Source organism: Euprymna scolopes, unplaced genomic scaffold (assembly GCF_053919585.1).
Source record: "Euprymna scolopes isolate OS-2025 unplaced genomic scaffold, ASM5391958v1 sca1, whole genome shotgun sequence".
Lineage (NCBI taxonomy): Eukaryota > Metazoa > Mollusca > Cephalopoda > Sepiida > Sepiolidae > Euprymna > Euprymna scolopes.
The window spans coordinates 2,185,685-2,192,048 of NW_027633102.1; the positions used below are offsets into that span (position 1 = coordinate 2,185,685).

Here is a 6,364-nt window from a genome sequence, read left to right on the forward strand (position 1 = left end):
CCGCCGCATCTTCTGATACGTGGACGGTGATAGCGCTAGTCCCTTCTTGCGCCACCTCCACCTTTGTTAGCGCCAAAGAAGATCGATCGAGCAGTCGTGGTCGCAGTCGATTAACCCGTTTTCACCGTCCGCAGTTCCCAAGCCGCCGATCAAGTCGTTGCTCTTCTTGTTCGTTCTTCCCATACCGTCGATTTGCACGGCTGCCGGATGAGCCATCCTCTGTCCGGCGAAGCGCTCACGTCAGTGATCGATACTTGCACCGACAGTCCTCCCGCTCGCGACTCGGTGCTCGAATCGGACTCGTTCGTTTTTATCTCGATGCGATTGTGAAAAGGGGGACCGGTCGTCAATGTCGTGTGTGTCGACGATGTTGTTCGCCCGGTCCGCCGCGTTGTTGTCGTTTTTTTTTTTTTTTTTTTTTTCCCCTAACGTTCGCCGTCGCACGGACGAAAGGGTGAGAAAAAAAAAAAAAAGCTCGAAAAAGCCGCCCAAAAAAATCGGACCGAGGAGCCGCTTGCGAGAACGCGCCATGTGCACGTTGTCTCTCCTCGGTTTTCCGAGCACGAACACGACGCCGGTCGGTCGGTCGGTCGGTCGACGAAGGCGACGACGAAGGTGACGGGAAAATTTACGCCGCCGCTGCCCTGGTCCAGCTCCTCCCCGATGACGGCTGTGATGTTGACGTTGACGTTGGCGACGACGACGACGACGACGGAGACGACGACGACGACGAGACGGCATCGATGGCGACCACGATGACGACGACCTCGACGAGTTCAGTCTGCACCTTGACCTCCGATGTCCGTGTGCACTGCCGTCGTGCTGTTTGTCGTTTGTCGTATGTATCGCTGTCAAGGGTGCCGTTGTCGTTGTTGTTGTCGACGTTGTTGCTTGCTCTCTCGTCTCGGTCGGTTGGTACGTTGATGACGACGACGACGACGAAGACGACGACGACGACGACGAGACGGCATCGATGGCGACCACGATGACGACGACCTCGACGATTCCAGTCTGCACCTTGACCTCCGATGTCCGTGTGCACTGCCGTCGTGCTGTTTGTCGTTTGTCGTATGTATCGCTGTCAAGGGTGCCGTTGTCGATGTTGTTGTTGTCGACGCTGTCGTCTGTTCTCTCTTCTCGGCCGGCTGTGACGTGGACGTTGACGACGACGACGACGAGACGGAATCGATGGCGACCACGATGACGACGACCTCGGCGAGTTCAGTCTGCACCTTGACCCTCGATGTCCGTGTGCACTGCCGTCGTGCTGCTTGTCGTTTGTCGTATGTATCGCTGTCAAGGGTGCCGTTGTCGTTGTTGTTGTCGACGTTGGTCGCTTTCGTTCTTTGAGTCTCGGTCTCGGTCCAAGTCAGGGGAGAAACAAAAAAGAGGCCATCAGCGCGGGCAGCGCGCTTCTTCTGACGGCGAACCCCCTCGAAAAATAAATAAACACGTGCCCGTCGTTGTAGTTGTCTGTCTTATGTCGGTCGGTCGGTCGGTCGGTCTGTCGTTCTGTCGAAACAAAGTCCCAAATTCCAACGATACCTGGTTGATCCTGCCAGTAGTCATATGCTTGTCTCAAAGCTTAAGCCATGCAAGTGTAAGTTCACGCCACGCATTAGAACGGGCGAAACCGCGAATGGCTCAGGAACCGGACCTAATCCTCGGGACCGTATTCCTCCTCGGAGGCGATGGATAACTGTGGCAATTCTAGAGCTAATACATGTGACACAGGCCGCGATCGGTCGGCGCGCCGTCGTCGCCACGCCTCGCGCGCTGGCACCCGCGTCGGCCGTTCCGGGTCGCGGCGCTACATATTAGACTGAGACCGATGCGCGTCATTCCGTCCTCCCGTCGTCGGCGTTCCCGCTCGCGGGTCCGTTCGGTGGCGGGGCTCATAGGGCGGCGCGCTCCGCTTTGGTGACTCTGGATAACTCACTGGTCGATCGCACGAGCTTTCACGCCCGGCGACGGGTCTCTCGAGGGTCCGCCCTATCAACTGTCGACGGTCGGTTAAGTGCCTACCGTGGTTACTACGGGTAACGGGGAATCGGGGTTCGATTCCGGAGAGGGAGCATGCGAAACGGCTACCACATCCAAGGAAGGCAGCAGGCGCGCAAATTACCCACTCCCGGCACGGGGAGGTAGTGACGAAAAATAACGACGCGGGACTCTGTCGAGGCCCCGCGATCGGAATGAGTACACTTCAAATCCGTTAACGAGGACCAACCGGAGGGCAAGTCTGGTGCCAGCAGCCGCGGTAATTCCAGCTCCGGTAGCGTATATTAAAGTTGTTGCGGTTAAAAAGCTCGTAGTCCGAACTCGGGTTCGTGGTCGCGCAAGCGGCCCCGGGGCGGCGGCGCCATCGTCCGTCGTTGACTTTGGTCGTCCGTTCGCATTCCCGGCCCTTTCCGCCGGTGTCAACCGCTAGCATACCCGCCACGCGGTCCTGCCGGCGAGGTGGACGAGGAGGTCGTGATCGGGATCCGGGAAAAAAAAAACAAGTGGTCGTCGGTTCGGTTCCGGGAGTAGTCTAACGGGGGGGTGCTACGTGTGTGTGTTTGGGTGCGTTCATTCGCATCCCCGCACTCTGACCCCCGCGCTTCTCTCCCTCTCCCTTTCCGCGCGTTCCTCTTTTTTTTTGAACCCCCCGGTCCGCTCCGAGTCCCTGCTTCGTGTCTTGTCTGCGCGCGTGTTGCGGTCGGCGGTTTCTCCTCCAAGGGTGCTCTTAACCGAGTGTCCGCGGCGGCCGGTACGTTCACTTTGAAAAAATTAGAGTGCTCAGAGCGGGCTGTTCAAGCTTGCATACGATAAGCATGGAATGATGGAAGAGGGCCTCGTCTACGTCTGTCGGTCTCCGTCTACGGCGAGGCAATGATCGAAGGGAGCGGTCGGGGCCACTCGTATTGCGACGTTAGAGGTGAAATTCTTGGATCGTCGCAAGACGAACTGCAGCGATGGCGTGTGGCAAGCACGTTTTCCTCGATCAAGAGCGAAAGTCGGAGGTTCGAAGACGATCAGATACCGTCGTAGTTCCGACCGTAAACGATGCCGACCGGCGATCCGCCGGCGTTCGCTTCCATGACCCGGCGGGTAGCCTGCGGGAAACCAGAGTTCGGTTCCGGGGGGAGTATGGTTGCAAAGCTGAAACTTAAAGGAATTGACGGAAGGGCACCACCAGGAGTGGAGCCTGCGGCTTAATTTGACTCAACACGGGAAAACTCACCCGGTCCGGACACCGGTAGGATTGACAGATCGATAGCTCTTTCTCGATTCGGTGGGTGGTGGTGCATGGCCGTTCTTAGTTGGTGGAGCGATCCGTCTGGTTGATTCCGATAACGAACGAGACTCCGGCCTGCTAACTAGTGCGCCGATGTCAGTGATTTTTACGGCGGGCTCGGCGTCCTCCGTGGCGCTCGGGTCCGGGTCGGTTTTCTCACGCACTTCTTAGAGGGACGGGTGGCAGAAAGCCACACGAGGCGGAGCGATAACAGGTCTGTGATGCCCTTAGATGTCCGGGGCCGCACGCGCGCTACACTGGAGGTATCAGCGGGGACTTCGCCCCGGCCCGAGAGGGTTGGGAAACCTCTGAACCACCTCCCGTGATAGGGATCGGGGCCTGTAACCAACCCCGTGAACGAGGAATTCCCGGTAGGCGCGGGTCAACAGCCCGCGTCGATCACGTCCCTGCCCTTTGTACACACCGCCCGTCGCTACTACCGATCGAACGGTCCGGTGAGGTCCTCGGATCTGGCCGACGACGCCGCCGGGCAGTGCGCGACGTGTCCGTCACGACACTCGTGCATCTACGCCTCGGCGTTCGATGCCTGGAGAAGACGACCGAACCCGATCGTTTAGAGGAAGTAAAAGTCGTAACAAGGTTTCCGTAGGTGAACCTGCGGAAGGATCATTACCGTTTTCCCGTTCGAGACTGGTTTGTTGTTTTCCGGCCTACCTCCTCTGTCTGTCGGCGTCAACGCCTCGAATGCGCGCAAACAAACCTATAAAAGGCGGAGCGAGAGATAGATTTGTGGTGACGCGGAGGTTTTTAAAGCCCCAGCTCTTCTTGCTTGCTTCCGCGTCTTACCACCTGTTTGTTTTTTCGCCCACCGCAAGTGATGGCCGCTTCTTCTTTGCCTTGTCGCCGCTTTATCGTTTTTTTTGTTTTTTTGCAGCCGCTGTGCCACCGCCGCTAGCTAAAAAAACAAACTACTCGCGACATTGCAATGCCGTCACGCCTCCTCGCACAGACCTCCTCGCACACTACTAAATCTATATAAACAAAAACTAATATAAAAAAACCAAGTGCTGAACCCTGGACGGGGGATCACTCGGCTCGTCCGTCGATGAAGAGCGCGGCCAGCCGCGATAACTGATGCGAATTGCAGGACTCAGTGAACATCGACACCTCGAACGCACATTGCGGCCCCGAGATCCCTTGTCTCGGGGCCACGTCCGGTCGAGAGGCGGAACGTTACATGTCTTTCTCCGTTAACGAAACGACATCTTGCCGTCCCCGTGCCCGCCCGGTCCTCGGCACGGTGGTAACCGGGACGTCGCAGGAGCGAGTGACGAGGGGGAAGAAAAATAAAAAAAGAATTGACTCCTTTCAATGTCTTTTTTTTTTTTAAAACCCTCTCCGGCCTCCTCCTTCGTCTCCCGCTGGCAGACCGCGGAGTCTTTTCCCTTTTCGACCGCGTGAAGAAACACTGTGGAGGAGGAGCAGGAGGAGTCTGTCCGAAAGCAGCCGAAGGGAGACCAAAAAAAAAGTACCGACCTAACCGACTGCCGACGTAAGCGCCGCCTGCTCGTCTCGCTCTCTGCCTCATGAAGGTGTCTCTCAGCGACGCCTCGAGCAGCGCGACGAGCACGGCCGTCGCACCGTAAAAAGGTGGCCGCGTCGTAGGCAACGCAACGTCGGATGGGGAGGACCCACGCTTTTTTTTAATTGTTGGCTTCTTCATTTTCGGTCGGACGGGCGCTATATCGGCCAGCCGTCGTCACACGGAGGGTACCGATCGAGATTCCTCTCCTCCAAACACCACACTCTACTAAAAACCGCCGCCCTCGGCTCGGACGAGACGACCCGCTGAACTTAAGCATATCGCTAAGCGGAGGAAAAGAAACCAACCGGGATTCCCTTAGTAACGGCGAGTGAACCGGGAGAAGCCCAACGCCGAATCCCGTCGCAAGTTAAAGGCTTCGGGACGTGTGGCGCATGGGTCGAAGGCAGCCGTTCGTTTTCGTCTCGCATAGTTCGGAGTTCCCTCGATCGGGGCCGCCCGCGGCGGGTGCCAGGCCCATTCGGTGCGGACGGCGAGCGACGGCCTTCGATCCGAGAGTCGGGTTGCTTGGGAACGCAGCCCAAATCGGGTGGTAAGCTCCATCCAAGGCTAAATACCGGGACGAGTCCGATAGTCGACAAGTACCGTGAGGGAAAGTTGAAAAGAACTTTGGAGAGAGAGTTCAAGAGAACGTGAAACCGCCCAGGGGTAAACGGGTGGGACCGCTCACCGCGATCGCGGGGGGACTCAGTCCGGTGCTGCCTAGGCTCGAGCCCAAACTCGATGTGTGTTCTTGAAAGAGAGGCCGTCGCGGCACAGGTCGTCGTTCGTCGTGTCCGCGGGGGACTCGTTCCCCGCGGTTCCAGCTTTTGTGCCCGCGTCGCCGACGAAGGAGACGGGCCGCGTGGATAGCGGGAAGGGAAACGTGGTGACGACCGCGGCGTCGGTAGGTGGCTGCGTCGGTTGGCTGCGACGGAGGGGACTCGTCCTCTCGATCGCTGCTGCCGCCGGGCCCTAACCCGCCGCATCCGTCGCCGCCGCTTCTTCTTTCCTCCTGCTCCCTCCGCGCGCGACTCCGCTGCACCCGTCCCCTTCATCATCGCTCGGCGTAATCATGGCGCGGGCGCTTCGGCGCGACCTCCGCGCGGCCGGCACCGGACGCACTTCCCCTCCGGTCCGTCGTCGCGACCCGTTCCCGGCGTGCAGGTCGAACACGCGGGTTTTTTTCCGTAGGCGGCAGGCGTTTCATCACCCTGAAAACCCCCGTCTTCCCACCTTGTGAAGTCGGGGGCCACCGGCCGTCGGGCCCGCGAACGTAACTGCCCCTTTCTGCCGGGAACGGAGGAAATCTGACACGATCCGTTACACGTGGCGAGCCGGTCCGTTTTGATCCCGCCGGAAGTCGCGTGCGGGCGACGCACTCTGTGTGTCGCTCCTTAGGCGCCCCACCGTCTCGGGCGCGTGCGCGATGAGAGGCGGGATAGGACTGGCGCGGCCTCGCCGTCACGCACCTCGCCGACGTTTCGGGTTCTTGTCGGGGGCAACCCCGCCCGCGCCCGTTTCCGTTTCCGGAGAGGTCG

At 59.1% G+C, this 6,364-nt stretch overlaps 2 non-coding genes and 1 pseudogene across 2 annotated transcripts in view; all 3 read left to right on the top strand.

Annotated features, from left to right (window-relative positions):
* Positions 1-1,542: 1,542 nt before the first annotated feature.
* LOC145273476 (small subunit ribosomal RNA) lies at positions 1,543-3,913 on the top strand (annotated as a pseudogene).
* Positions 3,914-4,311: 398 nt separating this feature from the next.
* LOC145273189 (5.8S ribosomal RNA) lies at positions 4,312-4,469 on the top strand. The gene has a single exon (XR_013866219.1). It is a non-coding gene; the product is annotated as a 5.8S ribosomal RNA (ribosomal RNA).
* A 593-nt stretch (positions 4,470-5,062) lies between these two features.
* Positions 5,063-6,364, top strand: part of LOC145273612 (large subunit ribosomal RNA) — a 5,724-nt gene continuing 4,422 nt past the window's right edge. The window contains exon 1 of the ribosomal RNA XR_013866434.1: positions 5,063-6,364. This exon is cut by the window's right edge and continues 4,422 nt beyond it. This is a non-coding gene — a ribosomal RNA (large subunit ribosomal RNA).